This window comes from Mustelus asterias, chromosome 6 (assembly GCF_964213995.1).
Source record: "Mustelus asterias chromosome 6, sMusAst1.hap1.1, whole genome shotgun sequence".
Classification (NCBI taxonomy): domain Eukaryota; kingdom Metazoa; phylum Chordata; class Chondrichthyes; order Carcharhiniformes; family Triakidae; genus Mustelus; species Mustelus asterias.
In genome coordinates, this window is record NC_135806.1 from 43,831,212 (window position 1) to 43,854,695 (window position 23,484).

Below are 23,484 nucleotides of genomic sequence, written 5' to 3' on the forward strand. Positions count from 1 at the left end.
GTCCCTTCCATATGAGTCACAGACCTGTTTATACAACCTGTGTTGTGTAATTACTGCCACCACTAGGTCAAGTTCCTCAACATGACTGGTTGTTTGGAAATTATGAAGCAGAACTGTCACCTAAGAACATCAGAAAATCTGAATTTGGAGTGGAGCATATCACCCCTCGAGCCTGCTCGGCCATTCGATAAGATTGGTTTGATTGGCTCTAATTCCACTTTCCTGCCTGTTCCTCAAGCCTGTTGACTCCTCTATTAGTCCAGAATCTGTCCAGCTCAGTCTTGAATATATTCAATGACTTATCCCTCAGTCCTCTAAGAGCAAGAATTCCAAAGATTCACAACACTCAGAGAAGAAATTCCTCCTCATTTTCATCTTAAATGGGCAACTCCTTAGTCTGAAGCTATGGGTGGGATTTTCCAGCTACACTCGCCCTCAGAGCGGAAAATCCCTCCCAAGGTCAACGGGCATTTGCATGGTCTTGTCCTGTCCACTATAATTCCCGTGGCAGGTGGGATGGGAAAATTCCTATATCTCTATCCCTAAATCTCCTGATTTTAGATTCCCCACAAGATGAAAAATCTTCTCACCAATGACCCTGTCAAACCTCCTTAGAACCTGATATGTTTCGATACGATCACTTCTCTTCCTTAAACTCCCGTGAACATGGTTCAGCTTACTCAACTTTAAGTTTAAGTTTATTTATTAGTGTCACAAGTAGGCTTACATTAACACTGCAATAAAGTTATTGCCGGCGCCTGTTCGGTTTACACTGAGGGAGAATTTAGCACGGCCAATGCACCGAACCAGCACGTCTTTCAGACTGTGGGAGAACATCCCAAGCCAGGAATCGAACCTGGGTCCCTGACGCAACAGTGCTAACCACCCTGTGCCACCGCACCAACTTTCCCCTACCTGTTACAGTGTTTGCAGAATGCACAAATGAGCTAATCTGTCATGAGTGTCATGGACTTCTCAGAAACAGAGTGAACTTAAATTGTGGATTAGAGGAACCTCAATATTAATGCAAGATTACTCTCTTCCAGACAGAAGCTGCTGTAGCATCCCATCAAGGTAAGGGAGAAGAAAAGGACACAGAAATGATCATCCTTTGAATCATGAGTTGCTGATGAAAGAGCAAATATCCTAAAGCAAACTGCGTTTCCAGACAAGTAAGTTCAGACAAAGTTATGATATGAAGATTCATTGCAGTGACGTAAAGCACATGCAGCGAAAGGCCAGGTTATTGTGCAACATGTCACACACAATATGTGGGAACTACCTAACCTGTCTGCAATTTGCAGGAAATTGATAGCATTCACAATGGGGTTTAAAATGTAATTCCAATGTGCATTAACCTTATTGATCACTGACAGTGTATTGGGCCTGTGTCGCATTATTACATTGTGAGGATATTTAATATTAAGTTGTGAAAAAGTCATGTAACATTGTGGAAATCAAATCACACTGAGCTCTGTCATAAAGAAAAATCTACATCCAGAAAACACGAGACAAGTGACTCCAAACTTGAATAGGATTGGGGCATAGATACATCTCCATGGACATGGTTAAACCAAACTCTAATTCATTCTTTATCAATTGTTCCTTAAAGGAATTATGGAAGAAATGATCTTTGCTGACATTGGGCAGATGGAGTTTTGGCAGGAACCATCTCCCTCTCATTCTCTTCTCAGCTTCTCCGACTGGATTTTCCAAAATCCCATCATTGATTAACAGGTTAACAGCAAGTGCACAGATAAACGGACAAGATGGAGTGGAATGCATGGGTAAGGGGGGGGGGGGTGGGTCGGGGGGGGGGGGGGGTGTTGGGACAACAAAAATAACAACAGCAATATAGTATTTGTAGCATAAATGTCCCAAGATGTTTCACGAGAGCATTAGAAAACAAAGTATAACATTGAGCTACATTAGTATCTTCAAGGAGGAAAGCAAGGTGGTGAGGAGGGAGGAAATTCTGGAGCTCAGGGCCTAGCTCACTGAAGATACCGCTCCTGATGGTGGCGTGATCAAAACCAGAGATGCTCGAGAGGCCAAAGCAAAAGGAGCACCGGTATCTTGGAGAGTTGAGGTGCTGGAGGAGATTACAGAAATAAGGAGGGCTGAGGCTATGGAGGAATTTGAAAACAAGGATGAACATTTTAAAATCCAGATGTTGCTTGGCCAGAAGCCACTGGAAGTCAATGAACACAGGGGTTATAGATGAAGGGGACTTGGTGCAAGTTAAGACAGAGGCAGCAGAGAATTGGATGACCTCAGGTTTACGGGGAGGCAGAATGTGAGAAACTAGCATTAGAGTAGACAGGTCTGGAGGTAATGAAGGCATAAAGGAGAGTTTTTCAAGCTGAAGAGCTGGGCAGTCAGGAAATGTAACTGAGGTGGAAACAAGTGATGTTTGTGATGGCTCGAATATGTAGTCAGAAGCTCCAATTGGGGTCATCTATGACAACAAGGCTGCAGTCAGGTTTAGTCTCAGAGTGTTACCAGGGAGATGGAGGGAGTCGATAGTTAGGGAATGCAGTTTGTTGCGGGACTGGGGGGCGGTGGGGGGGGAGGTGCAGGTGATCTTATCAGAAGTTGGCAGAGAAGGATGTTAGTTCTGGTGAAAGAAAGTGGAGTGAATCCTGCTGACGGCTCCGGAATAATTTCTGTCCAAATCTTGAGGTTCGTGAACAAAGATTTTTATGGCCATGAGTATCACACTGTGCCCCCGGCATCCCTCTGATTTCCCAGCATTTTCTGTTTCAAATCCTGCTCTCCCTGTCCTCCCCCTTTACCCGCTCTATGCCCCTCACGTTTCTCTGTTTCACTGTTACTCTCATGTCTCTTTCAGCCACTTTGGCCTGTCACCTCTCCCTGCTTTATATCTTCCACCCTGCATACCTCATTGCATTTCTCTTTTCCTTAATGCCACCGTGTCTCCTTTGTATCTCTTCCATTTTGTACCTCCATCCCTTGGATTCTTGTTCCCACTTGGGCCCCGGTCAAAACCACATCTGTTTTAAAGTTTTTGTTTATTATTTATTGATTAGTCACAAATAAGGCTTACATTAACACTGCAATGAAGTTACTGTGAAAGTCCCCCAGTCGCCACACGCCGGCGCCTGTTCGGATACACTGAGGGAGAATTTAGCATGACCAATGCATCTAACCAGCACATCCTTCGGACTGTGGGAGGAAACCGGAGCACCCAGAGGAAACCCAGGCAGACACGGGGAGAACGTGCAGACTCCGCACAGACAGTGACCCAAGCCGGGAATCGAACATGGGTCCCTGGCGCTGTGAGGCAGCAGTGCTAACCACTGTGCCACCGTGCCGCCCCTGAGTCCGACTTCTGTTATAGGACTTTGTTTACATGAGTATATGAAGCTTTGGTGGTGCATTAGGTAATGTCTCATCTGCCTGCAGAATGCTGCAGATGGTCCTCAGCAGTTAAATAATCTGTTCATTTTTAACTTCCCACTGAATAGGTCAGTTGAAAAACCATCCTTGTAACCCGAGGACTTGGATAGTGATTTCTGAACAGCCTCTATTGGAATGCTTAGATTAGATTAATTCCTCCTGTTGTACATATAGGGCACTTTTGAATGACTATTCTCTTTTCTCATACAGGCGTCATAGCTTATGTTTCAACATTTTAAAGAAAATATCTTTCAGCAAAACCACAGGACAGGATGCACACTCGAATGGACATTTTGGTGTTAGGGGATTGAAAATGTTATATTGAATTATGAAAATCAAATACCAAACAAACAGCAATTTTGTTTTACGTCCGGAATATATGAATCATTGTTCAAACAACCACTAATTAGTTCTTTCACTCAGCCTTTTGACAGTTTTCTTCAAGTTGCAGGAATTTAACAAGTCAGGAAATGGCCCTGCTTTGGCAGGGTGTTTTAATGCACACAATGCTTTAGTTTGCAGCTACACAGTACCTTGTGGCTTCAAAGAGAAGCGCCGTGAATTGCAAATAGCCACAGATTGTTAGACAATTTGCCCTTACCCCGTGTTTTCCAAGCTGAATGGAGAATCATAGAAACATAGAATCTTAGAAACCCTACAGTACAGAAAGAGGCTATTCGGCCCATCGAGTCTGCACCGACCACAATCCCACCCAGGCTCTACCCCGATATCCCTACATATTTACCCACTAATCCCTCTAACCTAAGCACCTCAGAACACTAAGGGCAATTTTTAACAACCTACCCCGCACATCTTTGGACTGTGGGAGGAAACCGGAGCACCCGGAGGAAACCCACGCAGACACAAGGAGAATGTGCAAACTCCACACAGACAGTGACCCAAGCCGGGAATCGAACCCAGGTCCCTGGAGCTGTGAAGCAGCAGTGCTAACCCCTGTGCTACCGTGCCGCCCAAGTGGCAAGAAGTCCAAGTGGTGAATTTTCCGGCCCACCCCACACTCCGGATGAAAAGTCGGTCGGTACCAATAAATCTTATAATACTCTGGAGCAGCCTGAATGAGTTCAGAGTGGGAAATCCACCCCTCAGGGACAGCAAGAGCTGCCAGCCAATCTAATTGGGCAGTGGCTGAGTTGGCCCAGCAGTGCCAAATGCAAATGGTGGTCATTGTTGGGAGGACACACAGCCCCCAGGAAAGAAGGACATGGATACCAGACTTTAAGATAATTTCGTGCATTATGGATGGGGAGGGATCAGAGACCCCAGCAGGAGGACGTGGGGAGATCAGTTTTTGAGAGCCAAGAAGGAGGTTCAAAGCAGACACTCCCCCCAACAAACCCAACCAACCACCCCCCCACCCCCCCCAAAAACAGAGGAGGATCTCCCACTTCATTCACGACTTTGCCTGCTTAGATTGAAACTTGCCGAGCTGGCTGCCTTCATCCCGCCTTCACTAGCCACACATACTCTTTCAGTGGAGTGGGTCTTTGACCTCACCTGAACATAAGGTTCTCAAAGGCCTAGGGCAGACAAGCAGGTGGGTGCCTTACCCCACCCAGTACTATGGGGAACAAATCAAGGATGCGTGGAAAGGCAGTATGCTGGTCACCTGCTTTATAGCTGCCCCACCGCCTTCAAATCTACCAGTGGGAGCTGCGGATAGTGATGAAGATTGTCAGAGAAACAGCAGGACATAGATACACTGGAAAATTGGGCAGAGAAATGGCAGATGGAATTTAATCCGGACAAACGTGAGGTGATGCGTTTTGGTAGATCCAATTGAGGTGGGAGCTATAAAATAAATGGCAGAACAATCAGGAGCGTAGACACAGAGGGATCTGGGAGAACAGGTCCACAGATTCTTAAAAGTAGCAGCACAGGTGGTAAAGGTGATGAAGAAAGCGTATAGCATGCTTGCCTTCATCGGATGGGGCATCGAGTATAAAAATTGGCAAATTATGTTACAGTTGTATAAAATGTTGGTTAGGCCACATTTGGAATACTGTGCCCAGTTCTGGTCACCACACTACCAGAAGGATGTGGAGGCTTTGGAGAGAGAGACCAGAAAAGGTTTACCAGGATGTTGCATGGTACGGAGGGTATCAGCTATGAGGAACGATTGAATAAACTGGGATTGTTCTCCCTGGAAAGACGGAGGCTGAGGAGTGATCTGATTGAAGTTTATAAAACTATGAGAGATATAGATAGTGTGAACAGCTGGTAGATTTTTCCCAGGACACAATCACATGACAATTACAAGGGGCACAAGTTCAAGATAAGGGGGGAAAGGTTCAGTGGAGATGCGCAGGGAATGTTTTTTACACAGGATGCTGGGGGCCTGAAATGTATTGCTAAATGAGATGGTTGAGGCAGTTACGTTAGCCACATTTAAGACTTATCTTGATAGGCATATGAACAAACAGGAAATGGAGGGATATAAGCGGTTGGTCTAGATATGTAAACGTGATCGGCGCAGGCTTGGAGGGCCGAAAGGCCTCTTCCCATGCTGTACTGTCCTTTGTTCTTTGTTTGTTCTTTTGGAGGCCATAAGATTCACCCCCAACTAACAAAGGGCATCACGTTCATCATTACCATAGAAACCAAAGAGTTATGGGTAGGTGATGGCCAAGTGGTATTATCGCTAGACTACTAATCCAGAAACTTCAGCTAACATTCTGGGGACCTGGGTTCGAATCCCACCATGGCAGATGGTGGAATTTGAATTCAATAAAAAAATCTGGAATTAAGTAACCGTAAAACCAATGTCGATTATTGTAAAAATCCATCTGGTTCACTAATGTCCTTTAGGAAAGGAAATTTGCCATCCTTACCTGGTCTGGCCTACATGTGGCTCCAGACTCACATCAATGTGGTATTTTACACAGAGGGTGGTGGGGGCCTGGAATGTGCTGCCGGGCAAGGTGGTGGAGGCGAACACACTGGGAACATTTAAGACTTACCTAGATAGCCACATGAACAGAGTGGTCTAGTTTGGACCAGGGAGCGGCGCGGGCTTGGAGGGCCAAAGGGCCTGTTCCTGTGCTGTATTGTTCTTTGTTCTTTGTTGACTCTCAACTGCCCTCGGGCAACTAGGGTTGGACAATAAATAATGGCCAGCCAGTGACACTCATGCCCCACAAATGGATGAATAAAAAAAAAAGAAAAGTTACAGCACAGAAGGAAGCCATTTGCCCCATTTTGTCCATATCAGCCTGAGGACACTCTTTCTAATCCACCTTCATGGCCCATAGCCTTATAGTTTACAGCACTTAAAGTGCAGATCTAGGTACTTTTTAAAAGTTTAGGGTCTCTGCCTCCACCACCAACTCAGGCAGCAAATTCCAGATATCCACTACCCTTTGTGCAAGAAAAGTCTTCTTCATGTCCCCTCCACATCTTCTGCCACTTATCTTGAATCTATGTCCCCTGGTTCTAGAATTCTCCACCAAGGGAAACAATTTTATCCTGTCCACTCTTTATTGTACACCTCAATCAAGTCACTCCTCAGCCTTCTTTGTTCCAAGGAAAATACCCCAAACCTACCCAATCTCTCCTCATAGTTACACTTCTCTATCCCTGGCAACATGCCTGTAAATCCCCTCTGCCCTCTCTCCAGAGCAATTACATCCTTCCTGTAATGTGGTGACCAGAACTGCACACTGTTGTGGCCTCACCAGTGTTTTATACAATTCCAACATTATATCCTTACTTTTCTATTCCAAACCTCTGCCAGTGAAGGAGAGCATTCCATAAGCCGTCTTTACAACCTTGCCTCCTTGATTGCTGCCTTTAGGGACCTGTGTACTTGTACCCCTCATCTACCACTCTTAGTATATTTCCATTTATTGTGTACACCCTATAACTGTTTGACCTTCCTAAATGCATGACCTCACATCTCTTGGTGTTAAAATCCATATGCAACTTTACTACCCATTCCACCAACCCATCTATATCATTTTGGAGATTATAGCTATACGCTACACAATCCACTTCCCGGCCAATTTTTGCGTCATCTGCAAATTTCCCAACCATGCCTCCCAACTTCACATCCAAGTCATTAATATACAACACAACAGCGAGGGTCCTTACACCGAGCCTTGTGGAACATCACTTGAAAAAACTTTCCATTCACAAGGGGATCCATCAACCATTATCCTATGTTTCCTGTTCCAAAACCAACGTTTTATCCAATCTGCCACATTACCCTGTATCCGCTGACTTTTCCTTTTTTCACCAATCTGCCATGTGTGACCTTGTCAAACGCCTTGCTAAAATCCATGTACACAACATCCACTGCACTACCTTCATCAACCCTACTTGTCACTTCGTCAAATTTTTGAGGCAAGTCCTTTCTTTAACAAATCCATGCTGACAATCCCTACCTAGTCCATGCCTTTTTACATGACAGTTAATCCTATCCCTCAGGATTGATTCTACAAATTTGCCCACCACCGATATAAGACAAACTGGCCTATAATTGTTTGGCATTTCCTTTGATTCCTTTTTAAACAATGGAACGATGTTTGCATTTCTCCAGTCCTCCCGTAACCCCACTGTGTCTATTAAGGATTGGAAAATCATCTTCAGAGCACCTGCTGTCTCCTCCCAGACCTCCTTCAGCAGCCTCCGAAACAATCCATCTGGCTCTGGCGACTTACCAATTTTTAAGGATTCCAACCCTTCGAGTACTTCCTTTCTCTTTATGATTATCCTGTCCAATATCTCTCAGTGTTCCTCCTGAACTACTATTAGTGCATCGTCCCAGTCCTTTGTAAACACTGAGACAAAATATTCATTTAAAACCCTTCCCACAGCCTTTGCATCTACACACAAGTTCTCTTCTTCATCCCTGATCGGTCCCACTTCTTTCTTAACTAACCTTTTACCATTAATATCTTGGTAAAACATCTTTGGGTTTTCTTTAACTTTACTTGCTCATCTTTTTTTATGCCCTCTTTTTGATTTCCTTTTTTACTTCGTCCCTGCACTTCCTATATTCATCTAGGCTATTCGGAATTCTTTATGCCGAATCTGTGCTTTCTTTTTCAGTTTGATATTCCCCAGTATTCCTGTATTCCTGGTGGGGGGGAGAGGTCATTGGTAACCACTCTTGTGTTTGGAGGGACATGTCTACTTTGTATGTTTAGAATCTCGCTTTTGACTGCTTCCCACTGGTTTTCTGCTGATTTATCCTCTAGCAGTACTGTCCAGTCCACCTCGGCCAAGTCCTTTCTCATTCATGCAAAATTTGTCTTCACTCAGTTCAAAACTTTTACTCCTGCTTCATCTCTGCCCTTTTCCACGGTAATACTAAATCTAACTGAATTGTGATCACTATCCCTGATCTGGTCGCCTACTGTCACTTCATCCACTTGTCATCTTCGTTGCCCATGACTACAAAGTACAAAGAACAAAGAACAGTACAGCACAGGAAACAGGCCCTTCGGCCCTCCAAGCCTGTGCCGCTCATTGGTCCAACTAGACCAATCGTTTGTATCCCTCCATTCCCAGGCTGCTCATGTGACTATCCAGGTAAGTCTTAAACGATGTCAGCGTGTCTGCCTCCACCACCCTACTTGGCAGCGCATTCCAGGCCCCCACCACCCTCTAGACCCACTAGGTCTAGAAATGCATCTCCTCTTGTTGGGATTGTCAATGATTGATTGAAAATATTTTCCTGGATACACGGCATGAATTATTCTCTCTCAGTGCCCCTGATATTGTCTGAATCCTGGTTGATATTGGGATAGTTAAAGTCTCCTACTATTATTGCCTTCTTGTTCTTGCAGGCAGAAATCTGCCTACATATTTGTTCTTCTATCTCCCTTCTACTATTTGGGGGTCTGTAGTATACTCCCAGTAGTGTGACTATCCCTTTTTTATTTCTAAGCTCAAACTAAAACGCCTCATTTGATAACCCGTTTAGTATATCATTCCCTCTCACAACTGGAATTGATTCTTTAGCCATTAGTTTATTCCTACTTTTTTATCCCCCACTCTATTGTGTCTGAAGATTTTATAACCAGGGATATTGAGCTGCCAATTTTGCCTCTCCTTTAGCCAGGTTTCTGTTATAGCAATGACACCCTGCTGCCATGTGTCAACATGTGCCCTTACCTCATCCACTTTGTTTGTAATACACCTTGCATTTGAAGTATAAGCAGTTTCACCCTGTTAATCTCCCTTACTGGACGCTTTTTAAACTTTGCTTCTCCTGTAATTCCAAGTCTTATCACTACACTTTCTACATCACTAGTTAATGTTTTACCTCCAGTTCCCATTTGTGTTCCTGAAATTTCCAAGTTCCCATTCCAAAATCATGACTCCTGTTCCCACCTCCCATCAATGCAGGAGCCATCATTTTTTCCATATTGACTGGACACCCAGGGCTGCTAAAAAGTTCTTCTGAGAGAGCTTGCAATTCCCAGTTCCAATGTTTCTCATTTATTTGTTTCTGAGGTTGGTTCTGTGGTTGAAGAGAGTTTGTTGTTCAGGTGGTGACCTACCAGTTTTTACCTACCTGTCTTATTTAACAGGTACAATGGGCATAAAGAACTGAGGGATTTCAAACAGCCCACGTTACAGCAAAGGGCGGCACGGTAGCACAGTGGTTAGCACTGCTGCTTCACAGCTCCAGGGACCTGGGTTCAATTCCCAGCTTGGGTCACTGTCTGTGTGGAGTTTGCACATTCTCCTCGTGTCTGCGTGGGTTTCCTCCGGGTGCTCCGGTTTCCTCCCACAGTCCAAAGATGTGCGGGTTAGGTTGATTGGCCATGCTGAAATTGCCCCTTAGTGTCCTGGGATGCATAGATTAGAGGGATTAGTGGGTAGGATATGGGGGTAGGGCCTGGGTGGGATTGTGGTCGGTGCAGACCCGATGGGCCGAATGGCCTCTTTCTCTACTGTAGGGTTTCTATGATTTCTATGATGAGTGTAACCAAGAAATATAACCTTCCCAAGCACAGATTGAACAACAAGAGTAAATGTAACGTTTTGGAGATTCACTCCAGCAAGCCACTGGCACAGCATCAACATACAAATGCCTCAAGTGGTTTGCAAACTGCTCTCTCCGTAAATAGCATCAGTAAACTTGTAACAACACCTTCGACAGCTCAGATATTTATTTCTTTCCCCATAGACAACCAGCTCTGCCATTTTTTTCAAACTGTGGGGTGTGATTTTCCAGCCACATTGCGCCCGGCACAAACCCTGCTATGTTGGGAAAAAGCAGGCGAGGCTTGAAAGGAGATTTGCACCAGGTTCCCAACAGTTTCTGATGTTTCTGGGCCCCCCACCAGGCATGGGCATGAATCCGATTACCGCTCATTAACATTGACTTCCATATGCAGTGTCAGTTAGACGCCGAATCTTCCGGGAAGGTGCAATGTCCCACCTGTCGGTGTGATGTGGTGCCAGTGGGAATCACTACTGGTCTCTAGAGACCTGACATGATAACCATGATGTGGAGATGCCGGCGTTGGACTGGGGTAAGCACAGTAAGAAGTCTCACAACACCAGGTTAAAGTCCAACAGGTTTATTTGGTAGCAAATACCATAAGCTTTCGGAGCACAGCTCCTTCGTCAGATGGAGTGGATATCTGCTCTCAAACAGTGCACAGACACAGAAATCAAGTTGCAGAATACTAATTAGAATGCAAATCTCTACAGCCAGCCAGGTCTTAAAGGTACAGATAATGTGGGTGGAGGGAACATTAAACACAGGTTAAAGAGATGTGTATTGTCTCCAGACAGAACAGCTAGTGAGATTCTACAAGCCCAGGAGGCAAGCTGTGGGGGTTACTGATAATGTGACATAAATCCAACATCCCAATTTAGGCCGTGCCAGAGGGCTCGGAGGCCATTATATCCACGGGGACACGACTAGGTAGTTCCCTGGCACTAACCCTGGAACTGCCAGTGGCACCCTAAAAGTGCCAACTTGCCAATGTTGGCACTGCTAGGGTACCAGGGGAAGTACCAGAATGCCAGGGCAGTGCCAGGGTGCTACGGGAATTCCAGGTTGGCAGTTCATGAAGGAGGTGGGGCATGAAGGTCAACCCATTGAGAAGGCCCAAATGCCTCAAAGTGATCAATATTCAGGGCATGGGGGTGTGTGGAGATAAGGCCAGTCGTTGATCAATGTTCGGGGGGGTGGTGGAGATAAAGTCGGTCGGTGATCAATGTTCGGGGGGTGGGGGGTGGCAGGAGTTGAGGAGATAAGACTGGTGATCAATGCACCTGTAATGTTGGCTCCAGGAGAATGTGGCAGATGTGATCCATCAGATCCCTGGATATGTAGAGGCATCGCCATCACTGATCCTCCCTCACCTGGAGTAATGGTATGTGTCTTCTGTAGACTCTCAGGGCCCGATTTTACCATTTTAATTCTAAGTGTTGGGCGGACTTGAAACTGGGAGTGTTCCAGATTTGACTTTTAGACCCGTTCTCAGGCGCCCCCATACGCACTCTGCTGGAAAAAATATCAGCGATTCCGAATCATGCTGCACAAGGCTGTGGGTGGGGCTTAACGCGCCCGAAATCCTACATTCCAATCAGTGCCTCCAACTGCGCATGCACAGGAAAACAAAATGATAGAATGGGGCTGGGGGGTGTGGGGGGAGGGAATTCTGAAGGTCACTGGGTCTTCAGGGGAAGGGGAAGCATTCCCCCAAGCTGAAGGTGGCTTCTGATAGAGGCCCATCCACCCCTCCCCCCCACCCCCCGCACCGTCTGTCCATCTGTTGACCTTGGGTGGGATTTTACGGTTTCGGGACAAAGAAGGCTGTAAAATCCCGCCCACGATTGGCCTTTTATAGCCAATTCAATAATTTGGAGCTGCAATTCCGGTTGTGCTCTCGGAGTTAGTTTGCATACAGCAAAATCCCATAACAGCAATGTGATAAATAAGCAAATAATTTCTTCAATGGTGTTAATGAAATATTGGTCTAGGATGCTGGGGAGACATTTAAAAGTGGAAGTCTTGATTTCTTTATTCCCAGTGTTTCCATTTCATTTTCAAAATGGTGTCGTGGGATTTGTTATGTCCAAGTGAGAAGGCAAACAGGCCTTCAAATTAACTTCTCACTGGACAGGCTGCACCACCGACAGTTCCACACTCCCTCAGTAATGCATTGGAATATCAACCTAGACTTTGGACTCAAATCTGAAGGGTTTGAACCCACAACTGTCTGAGGGCATTAAGATACTGCGGCCACCTGACTCCTGCGAATTTATTTAACAGAAGTATGTTGAGGTAACAGCTCAAGCCCGTCACGTATGGTAACAACTGGAGATGGCATACTATTTACTAGAAGACCATAAAACCATAAGACATAGGAGCAGAATTAGGCCACTCGGCCCATCGAGCGTTATCATAGAACCCCTACAGTGCAGAGGAGGCCATTTGGCCCATCAAGTCTGCACTGACTCTCTGACAGGCCCTCTCCCCTGCCCTATTCCTATAATTCCATACATTTACTATGGCTAATCCATCTAACCTGTACATCTTGGGACACAAAGGGGCAACGTAGCAAGGCCAATCCACCTAATCTTCACATCTTTGGAGTGTGGAAGGAAACCAGAGCACCTGGAGGAAACCCTCGCAGACACGGGAAGAATGTGCAAACTGACAGTCACCCAAGGCCCGAATTGAACCCGGGTCCATGGCGCTGTGAGGCAGCAGTGCTAACCACTGTGCCACCACCCCAAATGTTTATGTTATTATTGCTTAAGCAAAGACAGTTTCAATCATTACCTGGGTGTGAATCACCTTTTTCACATATTACTTCCTCCTCCTGGTAAAGTTGGTGAAATCCCTAAAGTAATTCCTACCATTAATAATTTGCTTAATGGGAGTCATAAAGATAATTGTTTGAAAGGTGTCATTACAAGGATTACACAAACCACATGCTGGCCAACATTGCAGGAAGTAAAGAACACTAAAGATACTGGGCAGAATTTTCCCAAAAGATTTCTAAGTGTTGGTAGCAGCGAGAAAGCAGTAGTTTACCGCACCGATCTTTTCGGTAAGCTCCACGGCGCATTCTTTCCACACTTAGTGCAATGAAAGAACCTCCGTGCCAGTCACGCCATTATGGTGTCTCCAGGCACCTACTTTGCCCAAAGTGGCCGCAGCTGTGCGCCATTAAGCAGGGGAAGCAGCATTTAAACACTAACGATGCACTCACAGTCATACCAGGAAGTTGGCGCCTTGTCGAGCAGCCCCACCCTTCATGGAGGGAGGTCTCAGATGGCTGCTGGACACCATGGAGGAGAGGAGGACCATCATCTTTCCCCGAGATGGTCGGTGACTGGTCGTGCCAGCAATGTGGCCTGGGAAACAATGGCAGCGGCAGTCAGTGCCTGGCATGGAGTGCCAGCGCCCAATGTCACAATAAAACTAATGACCTTGTTTGGGCAGCAAGGGTGAACGTCCATCCTGTCCTGGCACCAGTCCCGTCCGTCCCGCCTGGAATGTCCTCATTGATCCACTCCCTGACACCCCGCGGCCTTCCAACATGCGATCCCCTAGCACCTTCCTCCAACCCCTCTGGCACCCCCCCCCCCCCCCCCCCCCCATCACAACCCCTGGCTGCTGAGGCATGGCTCCAACAGAGGTCATCCAATTATCCCCATTCTGACATCCCTCACCCTTCCAACCTTATGGCTATCAATCTCCCCTTCTCTCTCCGCAGGGAAAGATAATCACTGGGAGCAGCAAAGAGGCAGAGGTGGGGTCCCTGAGCTGCGTCTCCTCATTCCATTTGAGAAGTGGGCAATGAAGCTATCAGGGGAATCTGAGTAGAGAGTCGTGACCGACAGCCAGGTCGGGGTGTACCACAGAGGTGAGGAGCCACAAAACATTCAATCATATGACCTATCTTGTAAGTTGCATTGTGCCCAGAGACTTGTCCCTCCTTTGCACTGAACCATGTGCCTTGCTTTGCAGGAAATGACCTCGATGAGGCCAAGCCATCAGGAGTCACTTCCCCCCCACCCCCCACAGCCCCCACTGAGACCCCGTCAACATTTCAGAGAAAATCTCCGAGGAACCCCCCGAAGAAAGCAGCCAACAGTCGACACGGGCATCACACGCACCATCCACCAGTGCAGATACAGTCACTACGGTGGGACATGTTGGTGGTGAGGCTTTAGGGGCACTTTCTGGTGAGCACAACACAGCTGTTGATGCACATCAGGTGGAGGCGGGAACATCTGAGGGATCAGGCAGGCAGAGGTCTCCCGGAGCCAAGGAGACAGCTGGGCCCCAGCCAGGTGCCGAGCCGCTGATTTCAGTTCTCCCGAAGCTGCTGGAGATGCAGCAGAGCCAGGGAATGCCAGAGAGGTTGTCAGCAACATTGCAGCAACTGCAAGGCTGTTTGGAGGAGTCCCACAGCCTTCAGGAGATGGTGCCGGCATTGCGTGGCACCCACGCTAACACTGCAAGGGTGGCGACCATGGTGGAAAACCTTGGGCAGGAAATAGTTGCCATAGGTGGCAGGGCCAAGGCATGGCCAAATCGATGAGCCCCATGGCTGAGGTCCCCAGGAGCATGGTCAAGACAGAGGATCTTGGCTGTGGGCCTCAAGAGCTTGGCCCAGTCTTAGAGGGCACTCACTGAGGGGATCCAGAGCTTGGTCCAGACTCTGAGGGCTATCACCGAGGGCTCTCACATCATGGTGCAGACGCAGTTTGGCCTCCAGGACAGACAGGTGACTCAAAGGCCTCTGGGGGTCATTCCCAGTGCCCCGCCATCCCATGGAGTGTCCCAATGGTCAAGGAGCACCCCGAGGGAGGAGGAGGGGCTGGAGCCATGTCGGGCCCTTCCACCCAGGAGACAGCGGCAGTCCCCAGCCCTTCCAATTCACCCCTTCCTCACACTGGTGCATCTCATGGGTAGCGAGCTGAACAGACACGTCTGTGACACCAGAAAGTTGGCCGGGGCCCTCCCAGTCCCAGAACACAGCTGACCGCCTCCACCTCTGATGTGCATCCTATGGAGAGCATCTTGACACAGCGGTCGGCCATGTAAGCTTAAGTTGTTGTAGGGTCACCAAGAGGGCAGGGGTGAAGGCAAGCACTAGTTAGGGTTTTTGGTAATTGTCAATTAGAAACTCACTACTAAATGTTACTGCACCCCACAGCTGTGATTCATCTGTCTGTGATCCGCCTCCCACAGGGATGACCACACCCTGACTGCACACACAGAGGTTCAGAGCGTCGTTCTATGTGAAAGAGACCCGTCAGCCCACCGAATCTGCGACCCTCAGTTCCCAGCGCCTGTGCCAGACCCTTGACTGCAAATGGTACTCCAAGCGCTCATCCCAATCAATCCCAGCAGTGGGGGCCGTGTAGGCCCACAGTTACAGAGAGCCTGGCATGAGAACCCCAGCACCCACTGGACCCCAGCACCACTTCCCAACTCCGGGGGCATTGGGCCGTACAGAGGTGCCCCCGACCCTTGCTCAGTCGTGGGCCTGGGAGCCAGTGTGCAGTCAGTGAACAGGTAGGAGTCAGACTTGTGTGGCACCTGGGCTGCATCATAGCATGCCTCATAGCAAGTCATCATCACCCTCCTGCCTGGACAAGTAACTTGCTAACGCAGCCAACTCAGGCTCATCACCCTGGTGCGATGTCAGTGGGACCCATGTGGACAAGGAATGGGGGAGGGTGGGCTTGCAGGCTCCCTGAGCGTTCAGAGCTGGTGGGCCCCACGCCTCCTGTTGGGTGAACCTTGTGACGATGAGGGCCCCCCTCACCGCGCTGCCCTGCCAGACCCTTGCCACCAGCATAGACATCAATGAGTGTGATTATGAGTTTGTATTAATAAGAACATAAGAAATAGGAGCAGGAGTAGGCCATCTAGCCCCTCGAGCCTGCCCCGCCATTCAATAAGATCATGGCTGATCTGACGTGGATCAGTACCACTTACCCGCCTGATCCCCATAACCCTTAATTCCCTTACCGCTCAGGAATCCATCCATCCGCGCTTTAAACATATTCAGCGAGGTAGCCTCCACCACCTCAGTGGGCAGAGAATTCCAGAGATTCACCACCCTCTGGGAGAAGAAGTTCCTCCTCAACTCTGTCTTAAACCGACCCCCCTTTATTTTGAGGCTGTGTCCTCTAGTTTTAACTTCCTTACTAAGTGGAAAGAATCTCTCCGCCTCCACCCTATCCAGCCCCCGCATTATCTTATAAGTCTCCATAAGATCCCCCCTCATCCTTCTAAACTCCAACGAGTACAAACCCAATCTCCTCAGCCTCTCCTCATAATCCAAACCCCTCATCTCCGGTATCAACCTGGTGAACCTTCTCTGCACTCCCTCCAATGCCAATATATCCTTCCTCATATAAGGGGACCAATACTGCACACAGTATTCCAGCTGCGGCCTCACCAATGCCCTGTACAGGTGCATCAAGACATCCCTGCTTTTATATTCTATCCCCCTCGCAATATAGGCCAACATCCCATTTGCCTTCTTGATCACCTGTTGTACCTGCAGACTGGGCTTTTGCGTCTCATGCACAAGGACCCCCAGGTCCCTTTGCACGGTAGCATGTTTTAATTTGTTTCCATTGAGATAGTAATCCCATTTGTTATTATTTCCTCCAAAGTGTATAACCTCGCATTTATCAACGTTATACTCCATTTGCCATATCCTCGCCCACTCACTCAGCCTGTCCAAATCTCTCTGCAGATCTTCTCCGTCCTCCACACGATTCACTTTTCCACTTATCTTTGTGTCGTCTGCAAACTTCGTTACCCTACACTCCGTCCCCTCCTCCAGATCATCTATATAAATGGTAAACAGTTGCGGCCCGAGTACCGATCCCTGCGGCACGCCACTAGTTACCTTCCTCCAACCGGAAAAACACCCATTTATTCCGACTCTTTGCTTCCTGTCGGATAGCCAGTCCCCAATCCACTTTAACACACTACCCCCAACTCCGTGTGCCCTAATCTTCTTCAGCAGCCTTTTATGGGGCACCTTATCAAACGCCTTTTGGAAATCCAAAAACACCGCATCCACCGGTTCTCCTCCATCAACCGCCCTCGTCACATCTTCATAAAAATCCAACATGTTCGTCAAGCACGACTTTCCCCTCATGAATCCATGCTGCGTCTGATTGATCGAACCATTTCTATCCAGATGCCCTGCTATCTCCTCTTTAATAATGGATTCCAGCATTTTCCCTACTACAGACGTTAAGCTGACCGGCCTATAGTTACCCGCCTTTTGTCTCCTTCCTTTTTTAAACAGCGGCGTAACATTAGCCGTTTTCCAATCAACCGGCACTACCCCAGAATGCAACGAGTTTTGATAAATAATCACTAACGCATCCACTATTACCTCTGACATTTCTTTCAATACCCTGGGATGCATTCCATCCGGACCCGGGGACTTGTCCACCTTCAGTCCCATTAGTCTACCCAGCACTGCCTCTCTGGTAACATTAATCGTATTAAGTATTTCTCCTGCTGCCAACCCTCTATCGTTAATATTTGGCAAACTATTTGTGTCCTCCACCGTGAAGACCGACACAAAAAACTTATTTAAAGACTCAGCCATATCCTCATTTCCCACTATTAACTCCCCCCTCTCGTCCTCCAAGGGTCCAACATTCACTCTAGCCACTCTATTCCTTTTTATATATTTATAAAAACTTTTACTATCATTTTTTATATTAATTGCTAGCCTAGCTTCATAGTCTATCCTTCCTTTCTTTATCGCTTTCTTAGTCTCTCTTTGTTGTTTCTTAAATTTTTCCCAATCACTTGTTTCTCCACTATTTTTGGCCACTCTGTACGCAGCTGTTTTTATTTTAATACTCTCCTTTATTTCCTTCGTTATCCACGGCTGGTTCTCCCTTTTCTTACAATCCTTGTTGTATTGTGCTCCAAGGTTCCCAGGTTCTTTGCCAAGTGTTATGAAAGGTTTCTTTTTTATGCACAGAGGCTTATTTCCATATTGATCACACCTCCCCAATAAGAAATTGCAGAAGTTACTTGCCTTATGGGCAAGACGTTAATCTTTGTAAGTGGAATAATAATTTACTGTGACACAAACGTTAGCCAATCCCAGCTCCAGAAATGCCTTTATCCCTATTGTGTAGTTAGAGATTCTGTGATGTTCATTTCTTCACCCGATTGCTGTTTTGGAATCTCTTCATGTACAAGTCAGAGTGGACACTACCAGCATGGACCAAGCACGTACACACTGAAATGTCCCCTGCTCCTCAGAAGGGCTCATTTGTAGAGTGTGGGTATGTCTCTGAGGGTTCAGTAACACTTTGATTGGGAATTTGCCCAATTATGGGCAGCATATCAAACGCCACAGGAGGCTTTCAAGGGTGAACACTGCTCATAGAAATCATAGAAACCCTACAGTACAGAAAGAGGCCATTCAGCCCATCGAGTCTGCACCGACCACAATCCCACCCAGGCCCTACCCCTACATATTTTACCCACTAATCCCTCTAACCTACACATCTCAGGACACTAAGGGGCAATTTTAGCATGGCCAATCAACCTAACCCGCACATCTTTGGACTGTGGGAGGAAACCAGAGCACCCGGAGGAAACCCACGCAGACACGAGGAGAATGTGCAAACTCCACACAGACAGTGACCCAAGCCGGGAATCGAACCCAGGTCCCTGGAGCTGTGAAGCAGCAGTGCTAACCACTGTGCTACCGTGCCGCCCCGTGCTGCTGATTAAAAATGGCAAAGTGCCAATCTCGGTAATTTTACCAGGCAAGAACGGACAGGTTGGGATCAGTGCATACAAAACCTGAAAAAAACAGAGCCCGACCACGAACCAGCTCCAATAGGCCCCCTTACCTCCAATTTAAAGATGTGGGTGATTGAGTTGGCTTCTGTGTATGCGTGTGCGTGTGCCAAGTGTGGTAAATAAGTCAGATATGGAAATATGATGCTGTTGTGATAACAGAGATCTGACTCAAGGAAGGGTAGACTGGGCATTAAATACAAGACGTTTGGGAAAGATAGGAAAGGAGAGCTGGCCGTATTGGTTAAGGAGAAAATTGCAGTGCTGGAGTGAGTAGATGTCCCGGAAGGGTCAAGGACAGAATCAATTTGGTTAGAGCTAAGAAACAAGAGAGGTATTGTAGTATCTTCAAAGATAGGTGCCCACCAAGTAGATTAACGAAGGAACGGTTTATTAGAGGAAAATAACTATTTATAGGAAGTGATCAAAAGGCTGCTGTATTCTATTACTCCAGGCTTTTGCTTGATTAGATTCTTGATGTCAGTATCTATTCCAGGCCACCACAGGTAACTTTGTGTGAACATTTTCATCTTTATCATCTTGGGATGGGCACAGTGTAGCTCTTGTAACAATTGTCTGGTGGGAGTGGGGACGACCACCCTTGCTGCCCATAATAATACGCTGTCCTCATAATTAATTCATTCTTTCTTAACTGGAAGGGCGTGAATTGCGCAGACTCGTCATCATAATGCCAGCCATGGAGGACCATGTGTTTGATGCAAGATACTATGGGGTCTTTCGGGGTCCAAAACTTGGCCTGTCAGGCCGACACAGGCAATGTATGGAGAAAGTTTGGGGCAAGAATAATCTCCTGTGGCACTGGGGATATACTTTCAGGTAGGGGAAGGCAGCTTAAAACGTCTGCATTTGAAATGTGTGTGTCTAGCCTGTGCTGCTAGCAGTGGAGCCCAGCGTTGGTCCCACACCAAAGCTGTGGGAGGAATGATGTACTCCTCCTTAACTAGGCCCAACAGAGGTTTCTAGTCAGAGGCTATTACAGAATGCCATCCATAAACATACTGATGGAACTTCTTCACTCCAAAGATGGCAGCTAGACCCTCTTTCTCAATTTGAGAATAAACTTTGTCAGCATCAGTCAGAGTCCTTGAGGCAGAGGTAATAAACTATTCTGCACCATCTTCCATCTTATGTGATCAAACCACTCCGTTTCTATACAGAGATACGTCACAGGTTATAATTATCTCTTTTGAGGAGTCAAAATGAATGAAGAGACTGGATGACTGCACAGCTAGTTTAACCTATTCAAAGGCTCGTTCCTAATGCTCTTTCCAATATCACCTCCTGGTATTTCTTGAGCAATGTGTGCGGGGGTGGCAACACTGTAGAAAGATTGGGAATAAATCGTCCATAATATTTCACCATGCTTAAAAAAGATTTCAATTCTGTTACGATTCTGTGGGCCGGTGCTTTCTTAATTGCTTTTAATTTCCCTTCCATAGGATGCAGCCTCTTTGTATCTACACTCAACCCTAAATATATTACTTCATGAGCCCGGAACTTACATTTCTCCCTTTCTGGCTTCACTCAGTCTGTTTAAATATTTTTAAAACTTCTTTGAGATTTGCCAGATGCTCCTCTTCAATCCCTCCTTTAATCAGTACATCATCTAGATAGACAACTAACTTTGGTAGGTCCTGTAGTAAGCTTTCCATTGTGCGCTGAAAAGTTGTACATGCCAATGAGACCCTGAAAGGCAGCCGGGAAGACTGGTATAAACCCTCATGGGTGTTGATTGTAACAAATTCCCTAGACGCCTTGACTAACTCTAATTGTTTGTTGATATGCATAGCTCATATCAAATTTAGTACAAGTTAAGCCTCACATTAATTTGGCGTACAACTCTTCAACTCTTGATATTGGTATCAATCCAATTTTGTGCTTGATTAACCGTTAATTTGTAATCCGCACATATCCTGATGGCTTAACCACTGGCACTATCGGAGCCACCCACTCTGAAACCTGTACAGGCTTAATAATGCCTAATTCATCCAGCCACCTGAGTTCAGACTCAACATTATCAGGTAAAGCATAGGATATAGGTCAGGCTCTGTAGAACTTGGGAGTGGCCTCAGGATCCATGTATATTTTTTGCTTTTAAGCCCTGAATCTTGCCTAACTCAAATTGGAACACCTCGTGATACTTTTTTAAAACATCCTGGAAATTTTCATCTTTGATTTTGAAGATTTCCACCCAATTTAATTTAATTTGGTGAATCCAATCTCAACCCATCAAACTGGGACCTTGACCCTCTATTGCTATTAGAGGCAGTTAAGCTGACTGATAATGGGAATTGTCGCTGTTCCCAGGATTCTTAGAGCCTCCCCAGCACATTGTGCTAGCCTGGCCTTCAGGCTTCTAACTAAAGGGGCTGAACTTCCCTTTGTAAATAATAAAATGCTTGTTCCCCTATAACTATAATGGAGACACCAGTATCCACTTCCATACTGAGTGGCTGACTGTTTACTGAACAAGTTGCCGAACAAGTTCGCTCCACAAGAGGTCAGCTCTCTCAATTTCTGTAGCAACATTCTCAATCTTTCCACCAGAGAGAATAATTATTTCCCTTTCTACTCTGTCCAAATCAAAATTATTTTGAATACTTTGATTAAAGTTCTCAATCTCAGTTCAAAGATGTGCAGATTGGGTGGATTGACCATGCTAAATTGCCCTTAGTATTCCAAGATGTGTAGGTTAGGGGGACTGGCCATGGTAAATTCCCCCATGGTGTCCCAAGGTGTGTAGGTCAGATAGATTAACCATGGAAAAATGTACCGGATTGTGGGGATGGGGTGGGGGAAGAGGGTAGAACACACTCTCAGAGAGTTGGTGCAAACTCGATGGGCTGAATGGCCTCCTTCTGCACTATAGGGATTCTATGATGATTTTATCATTCTAATCTTCTCTTTGCTGAGAAAAACAATCCCAACTTCTCCAATCTATCCATGTGACTGATGTTCCTCATCCTGGAACCATTCTTGTGAATATTTTCCGCACATTTTCTAATGCCTTCACATATTTCCCAGACCTAGACACAATACTCTATTTAAGGCCTAACCAGTGTCTTATGCAAATTTAACATCATCTCCTTACTCTTGTACTCTATGCACTTATTAATAAAATCTAGAATACTGTATGTTTTACTAGCCGTTCTCTCAACCTCTCCTATAATCATCAATAACTTATATGCATTTAGCCCAGGTTCCTCTGCTGCTGCACCCCCTTTGGAATTGTTCTCTTAATTTAATATTGTTTCTCTGGGGGGAATTTTACCATTCAGACTCTAAGGGCGGGATCCGGGCGTAATGCAGATCTGAGCCTGGAAGCCTCTTTGCAGCGCGCCCATACACTTTTTGCCGGCTCCAGTCCGATCCGCGCTGTGGGCGGGGCTTAGCGCTGCCGGACCGATCGGAGCTCTGAACTGCGCATGCGCAGTTCGAAAAAAGATCCGAAGCAGCGCGCCCGGGCGGGAAAGAAAAAACAGCAGAGAGAGCAGAGAGGATGGACTTGGGAGAATCTTGCACACTGAAAATAATGTAGCATCTTCTTTGCGCTGCCTAATCATCTATGAGAAAGGTAATTAAACTACAGTGTCCTAGTGAGCAATTAGTGACCTGTATAATACATTTGTGAGATGTAACTGGATTGTTGATGCTCACATGTTCAGAGTCCTGTGGTGAACTTGGAAGAATTGTCCTCGTGGTGGAACTTGGTTGGAAATAAGATTCAAGGAGATTACTAAATCTTGTTTTCATCTGAACATTGCACAGAATTGGAGGAATTCCCTTTGGAAGATAATGTCAAAATTATAATCGCAGGAACTAAAAACCTGACAGTCAAAAATTTGGGAAAATATTTCAAAATATGGATGGGGGGATATATATTTTGAAATATTTTCCCAAATTTTTGACTGTCAGGTTTTTAGTTCCTGCGATTATAATTTTGACATTATCTTCCAAAGGGAATTCCTCTAATTCTGTGCAATGTTCAGATGAAAACAAGATTTAGTAATCTCCTTGAATCTTATTTCCAACCAAGTTCCACCACGGGGACAATTCTTCCAAGTTCACCACAGAACACTGAACATTTGAGCATCAACAATCCAGTTACAGATCACAAATGTATTATACAGGTCACTACTTGCTCACTAGGACACTGTAGTTTAATTACCTTTCTCATAGATAACTAGGCAGCACAAAGAGGATGCTACATTATTTTCAGCTTGCAAGATTCTTCC